Genomic DNA, 13,538 nt, shown 5'->3' with positions numbered 1-13,538 from the left:
GGTCCTGTACTGGATCCCCGTGGTGTTCATCAGCCTCCTGCTCGGCTGGTCCTACTACGCCTACGCCATCCAGCTGTGCATAGGTGAGTGCGCGCCCGCCCTCGCTCGGCCCTCCCCCCGCCCCCGGAGGGCCGGCCCGACCACTTAGCGGCCTCTGCGCTCGCCCCTCGCCCCCTCCGCCGCCCACTCGACAGTCCCGGGACGCCGAGCGCACGGCGCCGCGCGCCCGCTTTCCCCACCCCGGAGCCTGTCGCGCCCCATGCGCCGCCAACTGGCTGCTTCTCGACCGGCGCCGCGGCCGAAAACAGCCTCGCGGCAGCCTCCTTCCGCTCGCGCTACCGTCGCCTTCCCCTCGCAACTCTCCGGCTACGGTGTCACCTCCACCCCGACGCTCGCGCAGCCCAGCCACCCCCGCCCTCGGCAGGACGGCACTCGGGACAACGGCGGTGTCCGCCGCCCCAGCCTCCGCCGAGGGGTGAGGCCCGGAGAGGCTGCGCTGGAGGCTGGAGGGCTCCGAGCTGGGCCCAGGATCTGAGCTGCGCCAGACCGGCGCGGGGGACGGTGGCCTCGCGTGTCAGAGCTGCCCGTTTCTGGTTGTCCTCAATCCACTTTTTAAAAATTTGTGACAGCCCGCAGGGGCGTTTTTGCTGCCTTTATGATCTTTGAGCGTTGCCAATTGGACACTTGTTAGTGAAGTGGAGGTGGGTGGGTGGTCAGCTACTATAAAGTATTTTCGAAGATACATGCAGTACGCAAGACCGTAATTTACGTGTTAGAATAATAGAAGGAAGAAAGGAGGCGACCATCTGATGTTTCTTCATCCGGAGAGCCAAGTGGCTCCAGTCCAAGTTTTAGGCTCCAGAATCGGTTGGATGGGGTATTTGCAGCGCTGAAGATGAGAAGAAAAAAAGTTGATTACGCACGATTAGGGAATACAATTCTGTTTCTTAATGTAAGCCGGTTTCTACCTTAGAGGTTTTGTGAAAACTCATCTGTGTTATCAGAAAAGGTGATAAACCAGAGGATGACCTTTCTGCCAGTGACTTGTGAACGCTTTTTGTGTTTTGTGTTTTCGCCCTCGGGAGCATTAGCTTCCCGTGAGGCCAGGAGAAAGGTTAAACGGTGGCCTGTTTAGTTGAACCTTCTCAATTTAAGTGTTTTGCAAGCTGCAAGATTCAGTCATAGAATCTTCTCTGAAGCCATCTTACCTCAAAATGTTGCCCCTTGTGAGAAATAATAGGTGTCAGAATAATACACCAAAATAATTACTGGCAAAACTTTTAACAGAATTGAGACTAACTTCCCATTTCATATAGTTTTAAAATTTGATATTATTACTATATTGTTTATTGAATTTAGAAACAATATTTCAGTACAAAAGTAGCTTTTTTAAAAAAAAAAAGGATTGGGTACCGAAATCAAGACAGTGCAACTGAGTATGTAGCATTCAAGTTATCAAAAATGTACAGGAAAAAATTTTCAGAAACGTACTTTTTGTATTAACTGTTAATATTAAAACAACTTGCCTTATTGAGGTATACTGAAATGTTACATAACTATTAGAAACGTTTGTTGTATTTCATTCCTTCTCTTAAAGAGAAGCAGTGAGCAGTTTCAATTACTGTAACTGGTGCAAAAGAGGAAAGTCTCAGAAGAAGACCTCAGTTATCAAAACAGGCAATTTATTTGCCTACATCCTCACAGTAAGATAAGAAGCTTAGCCTGATGCAGTCTCATGCCCGTCAGGAAGAAACACATGAAGGCTGGGAGAGCTTTTCTTCCCTTACAATTATCTCTGTCCCAGCTGAGTTCTACATAGTATGTCTTACTGTATTGAGTGGACAGGTGATGGGGAGGAACTAAATGGAAAACCGCTGTTTTATCTGGATATTATTTTTATATATTTTATATATTTATATTTTAATTTCTGTAAGTTTAAGGTAAATCTAAAGTATCCATGAAATCCACATCACTATTTTAGTAAGTGAAAATTTGACTGAGAGGGGAATGCCTCTTTTTAAACTGCCTAAGTGACATGGCCTGTTTTTGATACTTTCCCTGGAGATCAAAAGTGAAGTCTCATATCATTTCTCATCACTGCCTCCCTCACCTGGTACAGTGCGTGTCATGTTGAAAGCAATAAATAGCCTTGAATAAACAACAAGAACAAAATAATTCAGAGGCAATCTCTCTGAAGTTGTCAGAAAGTAGTTTTTATATTAAAGCTATAGAAACAAATTGTAAGTAATCGTATGAAACGTCTAGATCCTAGAGTCAAGAAGACAGAGAAAATTGAAAATGAATTTGATTCTAGACGCTGTGACAGTTTAGGAGGGGTAAGCTCTAAAAGCTTGGATAGTCTTGGTTGGGTGGGAAGTTGAAATTAACTGTACAGTTCCCTTACAGGCACTGGGAAAGGGGGCCACTGGTGTGGCAAGCACACAAAAGCAGGCTTCTCTCCTTTTCACAAACAAAGCGAAGAGGAATGCCAGCCTTCCCAACCCCCCAGCGTTATTCGCATCTCTGACGGCCCTGCCCTTTGTGGATTCTGTTGCTCTTGGAAGTTGCTGTTTACCATCAGATTTTCCAAATTTTACCCATAAAACATTGGCCAGGGTTGGGACCAGGGGATGGGGGTTGGGGGTTGGGAATTAGAGTGAGTAACAAACAGAATAGAAAAACAGGGCGGTTTACCCTGGCCTTCCCTCTGTATCTGCTGTCAGCAGAGATGACCCTGAATATAAATTACTTTGTGCCCTTTGCTGAATTAACTGCAGTTTAGGAGTGGTGCTTACCCTGGTATCCTTGGAAACTGGAGATAATGATTCTCCTTACAGTTAGTTTCTATATTTAACGATGTGGATGTGTGTGGCTCTCTAGGCACTTTTTCAATTAGCATAATGTTTGCTTAGTGTTTGTATTTAGAAAAAATAAACTCATATCTCTTTTTGGACTATGTGTACATAAAAAATATACAGGATGTACATATGTTGTATGAGAGTCAAGTATTTGGGGTTAGTTTCCTTCCTCGTCTACCAAAGAAGAGAGAAAATAGAGCTGCTGCTATGTGCTCATTTCAGAACATGTTTATCTAGTTAATTGATTAACTGATCTCTTCTAGTCCCTCCTTCTGCCTCCTACTACTCTCTCCACTCCGGCTTCTTTTGTGTCTTATCTGTCTTTGGATCCCTTTAATTACTAGTTAGCTCATTTTCCGTAAAGTAAGATAAATTCAAAGGGTAAAATCTGTAAGGTGGGTAATTAGGATGCAGAACAGAGGGAATGACGGTAATCTGCAGGCGTGCTTGGTTCAAGGAACATACTAAGCATGGCGTATGTGTTTTCCAGATCCATTATGGCAGTCATTGTGTTAACTTTGTGGAATACGGTGACTGAAGTTTTCCCTTTTAAGTGCTAACATTTAAAATTGTTTTAACTATTTTTATACCTTTTAATTTGATAATAATTTCAAAGTTACAGAAGAGTTTCAAGAATAGTACCAGAAAGCTCCACATACCCTTGTTTAATAATTTTGGTTTCCACTTTTCTAAAATGTATTCCTTCCCTGCCTTCACCTTAGGCAGGTGCCATGAAACATTTATTATTAAGTTGTGTGCTCATGTGGTTCTGAGTTTGCTTATGGATTTACTGAAGTCATTTCAGAGAATCATGAAGATTGCAAAGCTTAAAGATCATTTAGGCCAACTCTCTGGCATTTGTAGATGCGGACATTAAATGTCCAAGAGTTGCTACCAGTTCTATGTCCTTTTTCCAAATTAACCAATGTGACTTCAGCTTCTGTGGTACAAATGTTAAAATGTCTCCCTTTCCTTGCAAACCCCTCACCGAATCTCTCTAGCCCAATGAAGTCCTTTAGCAAGTTCATTAAACTTTATTGTTGTTGTTTAATAAGAGTTAACACAGCTCTGAAAGTAAGGGAAACAGCCTTTATATAATGATTTCAGAATTTTCAAAGGGTTTATAGTTTGGGCCAGATAGTTACAACCACTCAACACTACTGTTGTAGCACAAAAGCAACTTTAGATAATTTAACAAATGGGTGTGACTGTGTTCCAATAAAATTTTATTTATAAAAATAGCCAGCAGGCCAGACAGCCCTTGGGCAATAGATTGCTGACCCTGGATTATGTTAGAAGTTAGACCATTAGAATATTGGGGTTTTACTCATGGGTTTGCAGTCTTTATTATTAATAAACACCTCTCAGAAATGACTGCAACCTCTTGTATTCCACAGTGATTATTGAAGATGTTCAAGAATTATAAGATTAGTCTACATACTTAGGGATCAGCTTAGGAGATAGAAAATTACATTTTCTTTCTTTTAAGGATATCTTTAAGGATAAAACATATAAAACCTCATACGTGGATTCTCTTACGATCTACCATTAATTCAAGGCCATTGCATGTTCAAGGATGGAGACTGAATGGGGCTCTAAGTTGTTTTCCATCATGAAATGAGTTTGAGCCCCACAGAGAAAGAACTGTGTTTTTGTTATTGGTAAACTATCATTTTTTAAAATTATGCAGGACATTAAAACTTTTTTAGAAAAAACTACTGACAAATGATCTTGAGAATACAAGTGTTACAAGTCTATAATTATTAAAATAGTTGTAAATGACACAGAAAGCACATCCATAGAAGATGTACACATGCTAAATGTTTAATGCCTAAATACTTAGAAATTATTTCTTGTTGACAGTTGATTTAAAATATATTAGTTCTTTAACTTTTCTTGATATTATCAAATACTTTCAAGATTTTTAATTGTCTAAATAGAGGGATAACTCAACATTTCTTCAGATCTAAAATTCAAATGTATAAAATGTGATATACTCCAAATTCTTGACCTGTGTACCATTTGACTTTAATATAAATGGTCAGTGGGAAAGGAGAAAGAAAGCCTCTGCTTAATGCTTTCTTGGTTCCACTTAGTGTGTCAGAAAACTTTTTAATTTATATATTGGACAATGCAGCATTACTGTTTGCTATTAAATCCTATTAGAGATGACATGACATAAGTAACGCAGTTACCATGGTACTTAGCATGCAGAGGTGCTCACTAAAAGTCGAATGAATTAATGTCTTTGATTTTTATGAAACAATTTTATGATGTAAATAGGTAAGAGAAGAGGGTCTAGAAGTCCAAACTCAATTTAAAGTTTGTTGTGGAGAATAAAAGTTTACTTTGAAATGCTTACTGAGAATGCCGTGTCCATGCCATCAAATTAAATACTTGCTCAAGTGTTTCCAGTAGTTAAGCAGAAGCTGAAGGGATGGTTTCTTAGGTCAAGATAATTGTCTCTAGAGAAGGTGCATTTCTGCAAGGTTAGAAAGAGGCCAGCTTCAGAGGGGTTTGAGCAGGGTTCATTCAAAAGTGTTTATTGAACCTTTGTTATGTGCTAGGCACTTTTTCCCCACAGAGATGATTTAGAGGAGAACTGAATAGACATCTTTTCCTCACAGCTAAGGGGAAAAATTGCCTCTGGAAAAACAAAACAGAACAAAACTGAAGCCTTCCTTCCAGCTTGCGCATAAGGAGAAGGGTTGGTAACTTTCAAAATGCGGCTCCCATGGCACAGGGGCAGGAAGGAGAAATGGAAAATGAAACACCCCACTCCTGGGAGCCTGTGAGTTGGTTGCTGTACCAGTGTTAAATCAGAACGATCAGTACAGCAGGTCAGAAGAGCCGATGGAGAGCATTTCACTAGTGATGACTGTCTAATCATAGTATCAGTCTACCACATATAAATATCTCAGAGCGAGATTATGACCAGCAATTTTTGCCTCAGCTACGTACTACATGGTTGTTTCAGTTGCCTCATTTCTACCCAATGCTTGGGCAACTTTTACTGTGCTCTCAGCTTAGGGCCTGTGGCTTGGTGAGTAAATGTGAGAGCTTCCTGAACACACCTCATTGAATCCATGGGAAGACTGGAGAACCTAGCTTAGAAAATGAGCAGAAACCAAGAGAAGGTGGGTGAAGCAGAGCTGACGTCATACCCTTGGAAAGAGCTGCTGCCCTAGTGGCCAGCCATCCCAAGCCCTGGAGCCATCCCTGCGCCCTGTGACTCCATAAAGATGGTTCTGGGAGCATCAGCTGGCCGAGCTGTTGTTGTGCCCACATCCCAGGCAACAGGGTTTATTTAGCAAGAGCAGGTGTTTGATCTCTTTGGCCTCTGTAGTAGGAAGAAGTGCCAGGAGGACAAAACCCAAAACAAACCAAGAAGACAAATATTCCAGAGATTAGTATAGATGGAGCGTTCTCAGTGAGAAGATTCTCAGTGGACTTTGTTTGCTTCGTTTGTTTTTCTTTTTCATCTTGATGGAAAATTTGTGGTTTTTCTTCTCAGAAAAATGGAACCAGGACTTACATGTTGTAATTTATACTGCTGATTTCATGCATTTTGACTGTTGTATCACATCGCTCAGCCTTCTTTCCTCTAGGAAGTGGTGAGTTCGTGGGTCCCCTGAGACTCCAACATTGTCATGACTGGAGAAATACTATCTCATCTTACTTGCAAAATGATAGATTTGCCATAGATTCTTAATGTTTTCCATTGGGCAAACAGTTTTACAAAGATTGTTCAGAAAGACAGTCTTAATAGTATGTGGAAGCCTACGATGTTATATTACCATGTAGATATATACCAGAGAATTAATAATAAAAGCATAACATAATTGAATTAATTTCTTTAATAGTCCATTAAACATTGTTGAAATATTTTTCTCTAATTCTTTTAAGGGTAATTTTATGTTATCTTAATTGTTATCTCAGTCAAATGCTGAGAATGGAAAAGGGTGGAATTTGCAGGGCAGGGGGTGGGGTGAGGGCAGCTGGGAGGAAGTAGATGACCTGGTTTCTTAAGAAGCATATGTTAGCAATAAAGTAACTGGCTATGATTGCCTGAAATTTTTCCTTTCAAAATTAAATCACATTTGAAACATTTGTGTAGCATTTTTCCTAATTTGACTTTTCATCTGACTGCGACTTTTAAATTCAATTTTAAATATTTGTGCCAGAAATGTTAAAAATCCATTTTTATTTGGGAGACGCTGGAGCAAAACTATCTGCTGCATTTATCATCTTAGCGCTTCTCTGCACTCTAAAAAATGCATACTGATGGTAGTTCATTTTAGATATGTTGTTGATTACATTTTTAAATGCAAATGAAAGAGAAGTGCTTTTACAGATCACTGAGCTTTATTTCTTTGCCAGTATTTCTCCATGGTATCCTGAAATTTCTCCGCATGTAGAGTGTCAGTTAAGCTTTCCTGCTATAAAGTATTTTGACCTCTGGATTTATTCACTAGCATCGCCACCCTAAAGGAACAGAATGGTCCAGATCAGTTCTTCAGTAAAATAAACACCAAGCAATAATCAAAACACCTTTTTCTCTACATCCTTTAAGACCAAATACCCAAAGAGTACAATAGTTTCAAGCTAATTTGTTTATCTTCATGGTCATCTTACAATAGCAACAGTCCTTGTAAAAAGCAGCTCATGTATTTACAAGAACTTTATAGATTTATTTGATTATAACTAGGTGAAATTTGGCAGACCAGAATGCTTTGTAATGCTTATCTATTTTCTCATATATATAGAGATACAATTAAATTTCTGACTCTGTTTATTGCATTATGTAAAAAGTGGATTTTCACTGTATTTGAATGAGTATGTTTAGAATGAGGTGACTGAAAACCCAGACCAGACTGTGTCCCTGATGGTTTTGGGGGTCCAAAGGTCATCTCAGGAGAGGTAGTAGGTGGCTGAATCTGAAGTGTGGCTTTTCACCAGATTGGTAGGGATGTGAGAGATGGTGCAACTTAAAGTACAGTCTCTGTAATGTCCATATAATTCACATTGGGAATATGGTAGTGGGAAAAACAGCCTGCTCCAAAACAGCTGATGCTGAGCCCTAATGGGAGACACCTGGTACCATTTACCACCGGAGAAAAAGATTTCAGTGTTATGAGCCTCAGACTGTAAGTCCCAAGCCTGCTCTGAATTGCAGGGACTAATTTGTGATCAGGGTTTTTACTTGGTGGCCACCTCCATGTGACATGTTGTAGGAAGAAAGGCAGTAAGGGATTTATGTGCTTAACTATGACTAGTGATTATACAGGACACCTCCAGGGAGGTCCATTAATGTGAAGGGATGCAGGGCAGAGACCAGCTGGAATTAATCAAGGTTTTAATTATAGCATATTTTTAATGAAATGCAGCTTATTCCAGGACTAGGACATACTAAAAACTAAGATATGCACAACTGAGAGCTGTATGTACGTTGGAGGAGGTGGAGAGCAGTGATTCATTTGGAGGCCCCCATAAACTTGCATTTTAGCAAGCAATTTTAAAATCCAAGAATAGAATGCATTTCAAACCATCCATAATTTACTGAGTACCTCCCTAACTTGTTCATTCATTCAGAAATATTTGTTGGGCTTCCCTGGTGGTGCAGTGATTGAGAGTCCACCCGCCGATTCAGGGGACATGGGTTCGTGCCCCGGTCCGGGAAGATCCCACATGCCGCGGAGTGGCTGGGCCCGTGAGCCATGGCCGCTGAGCCTGCGCGTCCGGAGCCTGTGCTCCGCAACGGGAGAGGCCACAGCAGTGAGAGGCCCACGTATCGCAAAAAAAACAAAACAAAACAAATTAACGGCTCTTAGAGTTTACATTCTAGTTGGAGGATAGGAAGAACAAGAGACACAGTAGCTTATGTAATGTGTTAGAGGCTCCTAAGTATCATGACAGCAGAGCAAAAATGATGGGGAATGCCAGTGGAAGTTTTCCTTTTTTAGTTTTGAGATCACCATAATAAGTCTAGTTGTCATCTGTCACCATTCAAAGATGTTACATAATTACTGACTATATTCCCCACACTGTACTTTGCTTACTTGTGACTCATTTATTTTGCAACTGGAAGTTTGGACTTCTTAATCTCCCACACCTATTTCTCTCCTCCCCCCACCAACCTCCCCTCTAGCAGCCACCTGTTTGTTGTCTGTATCTAGAGCTGTTTAGTTGTGTTGTTCATTTGTTTTTTAGATACTACATATAAGTGAAATCACAGAGTATTTGTCTTTCTCTGTCTTACTTATTTCACTTAGCATAATGCACTCTAGATCCATCCATGTTGCTGCAAATGGCAAGATTTCATTCTTATTTATGGCCAAGCTATATTCCATTGTATATATAGACCACATCTTTTTATCCATGCGTCTGTGTGTGTGTGTGGGTGGGTGGGTGGTGGGATGGTCAAGGAATTTAAGCAATGACTCAAAGATGCTGAGGGATTGAACCATGCTTGCACTGGGAAGAAATGCATCTCAGGTGGAGGGAACCGTCAGTATGGAGGCCCTGAGGCAGGAGTGTGTGAGCATGTTAGAGGAGGAACAAGGTCATTTTGGCTGGAGGGGTGTGAGCAGGGGGAAGGGACGTAGGTGACAAGGTCAGAGAGGTGCAGAAAAGGTACAGATTATGGGACCTCATAGGCCATTGTGAGGATTTTGGCTTTACTTGGGGTGAAACAGGGATCCATGGCAGAGTGCTGAGTAGCACAGTGACGTGCTATGACTTATGTTTAAAAAGATCTTCCTGGCTGCTGTGTACTCTGGGCTATCTACTTCATCAATCCAGGTGAGAAATGATGATCTGTCAGACCATGGTGGGGACAGTGGGAAGGGAGAGAGGTTGCCAGCTTCTGTATTTATTTTTAGAGACAACAGGATTTCCTGACAGACATTTGGGAGTTGTGAAAGAAAGGAAGGGGCCAGTCGATTCCAATGTTTTGGCCTGAACAACTGGACGAATGGAGATGAGCTGAGATGCACAAGATGTAGGTAGGGTGGAGCTGGGTGGGGATGGGGTGGCCGTAGATCAGCAGTGGTATGTGGACATGGAAACAGAGATGCCGAGTGAGTAGTTGTGTAGATGAGTTTGGCATTGGGAAGAGAGTCTGGACGGGAGGAGTAAATTTGGGAGTCCTCAGCATTTAAATCGATTTAAAGACTTAACATCGGATACATTTGTCCCAACAAGAGAGTGAACGTAAATTGAGCAGAGATGAGGACCAAAGATGACCAGCACTGAGAGTTGAGGAGATGAGTAGGAACCAGCAAAGAAGACTGAGAAGGGACGACTAGTGAAGTGGAGGAAAACTAAGAGGATGTGGGGTCCTGAAGCCTGGGGAGGAGAAGGTGTCAAGGAGGAGGGAGCAATCGATGTTGACAGATAAGCTCATATGTTAAGTAAATTAAGGACTGAGAATTTAACAATGTGAGATTGAACTCTTGTTTTTTTTTTGCGGTACGCGGTCCTCTCACTGTTGACTCTCCCGTTGCGGAGCACAGGCTCCGGACGCGCAGGCTCAGCGGCCATGGCTCATGGGCCCAGCCGCTCCGCGGCATGTGGGATCTTCCCGGACTGGGGCACAAACCCGTGTCCCCTGCATCGGCAGGCGGACTCTCAGCCACTGCGCCACCAGGGAAGCCCTGAACTCTTGTTTTAATTTATTACTGACTATGCTCTGAAGACCCCCGAATTTAATTTTAAAAGTTTTACCAAGATGAAACACATATACCAGTGTGTGTCGCTGGGATATCTGGATTCCTTCAATCCACATTAAAAAGACCTTATTCTATTAGACAAGCTTAACTTTCTTATTATCTGAAGATTACCTATAGAAAATTTCATGAGAGCAGTAACCATGACTGGTTACAGTAGTAACCCTGATGCCTGACACAGAGTAGCATTCAAGACTTTCTTTTCTTAAATGAATGGATGCCCACTGAACTTGTTTTAATTGAGCCTTTTGTGATCGCAGTAGACATTTCAAGCTTAAAAGAACATGAATCTTTTATGAGAGACTTACCTGCTTAGCTTTTTATTATTTGATCACTCAGATGTTCATAAACGAGTTTGTAATATTTTTATGGTTTCAAATTATTATGGGCCAAGTTGTACCCTCCCCCCTCATTTCATATGTTGAAGTCCTAACCCCCAGTACCTCAGAACATGACTGTATTTGGAGATAGAGCCTTTAAAGAGGTAATTAAATTAAAATTAGGTCATTAGAATGAGTCATAATACCAGATGATTGGAGGAAATTTGGACACACACATGTAGAGGGAAGACCATGTGAAGACACAAGAAGTCAGCCAAGGAGAGAGGCCTCGGAAGAAACCAAACGTGCTAAATCTTGATCTTAGATTTCTGGCCTCCAGAATTGTGAGAAGATAAATTTCTGTTGTTTAAGGCACCCAGTCTGTGGTACTTTGTTATGGCAGCCCTAGTGAACTAATACACAGATATAATAATCAAATGCCTCTTTTTTTTTCTTTCTGAATATTGAAATGTAATCATCTATAATAAGGATTTAGATGACAACATTAATTTTATAACCCATTTGAAAAGTTAAAAGATTAAGAACAATTTAGAATATGCAAAATATTTGCCCTAATATATAAGTATAAAATAATCACTAAAAAAATGAGTGAAATGCATTTGCAGGAAGCGCTCAAACTTAGCCAGCATTGCCCAGAGATGCTACATTCCATTTTAAAAGTTTTCAGCTAACTAAAATCTCCTCTTATAATGCAAAAATTTTTACCCATTTTAGATTACAAAAAAGAAAGACTTTCTGAAATATTCAACTCCCCCTTCCTTGCCCCCAGCCTTCTTAAATAGAGTATGCTGTACGTAATTTAACTTTAATTTGAAGCTGTCAATCTGAGGTGGATACATGTACGCAGTTAATATCCAAAAATACCCAAGACCCTTGAAGTCTTTGGATTTTGCATTCATTCACTGAAAAAGGCCCAGGAGGTGTGGAATTTGTAATTTTGCCTAGGTGTTCTTCTGAATCTCAGACACTGAGAATCTGGGAAGGCTCACGAATGAACCACTTCAGTGGAAATGCCTAGCTAGACATCTGCATCTCAACAAAGCTTTGTTTTTCTTTACTTACCACTTCTGAGCTTACTTTCTTGAAAAGATCAAACAACAAAAATCCTTCATTGTAGAAATAACCAGAGATGAGAAAGAAAACTTGAGCTACAGGTGAATATTAGTTTAATTTGTGGTTTGAGAATAGTCTCTGGAGCAGGTGATTTTTAAATGTTTTGATTGTGGTAAAATATACGTAGCATAAAATTTTGCCATTGTACCCATTTACCATTTTGACTGCATTTTAAGCGTGCAGTTCAGTGGCGTTGAGTACATTCCCACTGCTGTGCAACCATCACCACCATCCACCTCCAGCCATTTTTAATCTTCCCCAGATGACACTCTGCATCCATTAAGCAATAATTCCCCATTCTCCTTTTCCCCCATCCCCTGGCACCCACCATTCTACTTTCTGTTTCTATGACTTTGACTATTCCAGGTACCTTATGTATGTGGAACCATGTATTTGTCTTTTTGTGTCTGTTTATTTCACTTAAGCATATGTCTTTAAGGTTTATCCACGTTGTAGCATGCGTCAGAATTTCATTCCTAATCATCTATAATATTCCATTGTATTATATACCGCATTTTGTTTATCTGTTCATTTGCTGGTGAACATTTTGGTTGTTTCCACCTTTTGGCTGTTGTGTATAGTGCTGCTGTGAATATTCGTCTGCAAATACGTGTTCAGGTCTCTGATTTCAGTTCTTTGGGTATATACCCAGAAGTGGGATTGTTGGATTATATGGTAATTTTGTGTTTAATGTTTGAGGCCCGCCATGCTGTTTTCTTGGAGCAGGTGATTTTGATGGAACTGTGATTCCAGAGAAGCCTGTATATACCCTTGTAAACATATCTAAACCTGAAGATCTCTGGAAGTGTCTGTGAGGTCCATATTCAATGTCACTGGAGTAGTTTTTAACTACCTTGCCCTTTCACAGTGCAGCAGGAAAGCTGGTGGTCAGGGAACTGTGAGTAACTCCATTTTGCCCATGCAGTAGCTTTCTTCATTCCTAGGGACTGTGTCCCTCATGAGAACACCGGCCATCAGGTACGGCCAAGGCAGGAATGTTGAGAGCTGCTGGCCTACTGTACGTAGTCTAAAATTCAACAACAATTTTTGGGTAACCAGAGCACTAATGATAACTGGTAGAAATTTTATCTTTTTAAAGAGCAACATGTTATGAGTTTAAATGGTACATATACTGGGTAAACATGAGCTGGTGGCATGAGCTGGTGGGGAGAAGTCGAGGAAACATACCTGTGTCTCTGGATGCGTCAGTATCCCACGGCGTTAATTATGAGCTAGGTCCTTAATACACAGCACAGGCAGTGAACACAATTCATGAATGAATATCAGGGCATTTGTTTTGCCTGCAGATCTAGAATAAGTGACCGTGGTTTCAGGAGCAGAAGACAAAACTCAGCACATTAATTGGTGGAGAGATACAAGTAGGAAACATGAGATGCAACTCACACACTGAGCGGAGAAAGAGACTCAGTCCAAGTATTGATGACTGTCTTAGTTCTGTATACAATTGTGTAGAACTTCCTGTTTACATTATGAATACA

The 13,538-nt window shown here is 40.9% G+C and overlaps 1 protein-coding gene across 2 annotated transcripts in view; it reads left to right on the top strand.

Moving 5' to 3' along the window:
• The first annotated feature begins 6 nt into the window (after positions 1–6).
• The window catches only part of ZDHHC2 (zDHHC palmitoyltransferase 2), a 68,578-nt gene continuing 55,046 nt past the window's right edge, over positions 7–13,538 (top strand). For both annotated transcript variants that reach the window (XM_024759991.1, XM_024759990.1), the window contains exon 1: positions 7–83. The gene's annotated coding sequence lies outside the window, so the exon portion shown is untranslated. The remainder of the gene's footprint in view (positions 84–13,538) is intronic.

Source organism: Neophocaena asiaeorientalis, unplaced genomic scaffold, assembly GCF_003031525.2.
Source record: "Neophocaena asiaeorientalis asiaeorientalis breed wild unplaced genomic scaffold, Neophocaena_asiaeorientalis_V1.1 scaffold521, whole genome shotgun sequence".
NCBI lineage: Eukaryota > Metazoa > Chordata > Mammalia > Artiodactyla > Phocoenidae > Neophocaena > Neophocaena asiaeorientalis.
The sequence above is the reverse complement of the archived record's forward strand: the minus strand, read 5'-3'. Positions and strand labels throughout refer to the sequence as shown.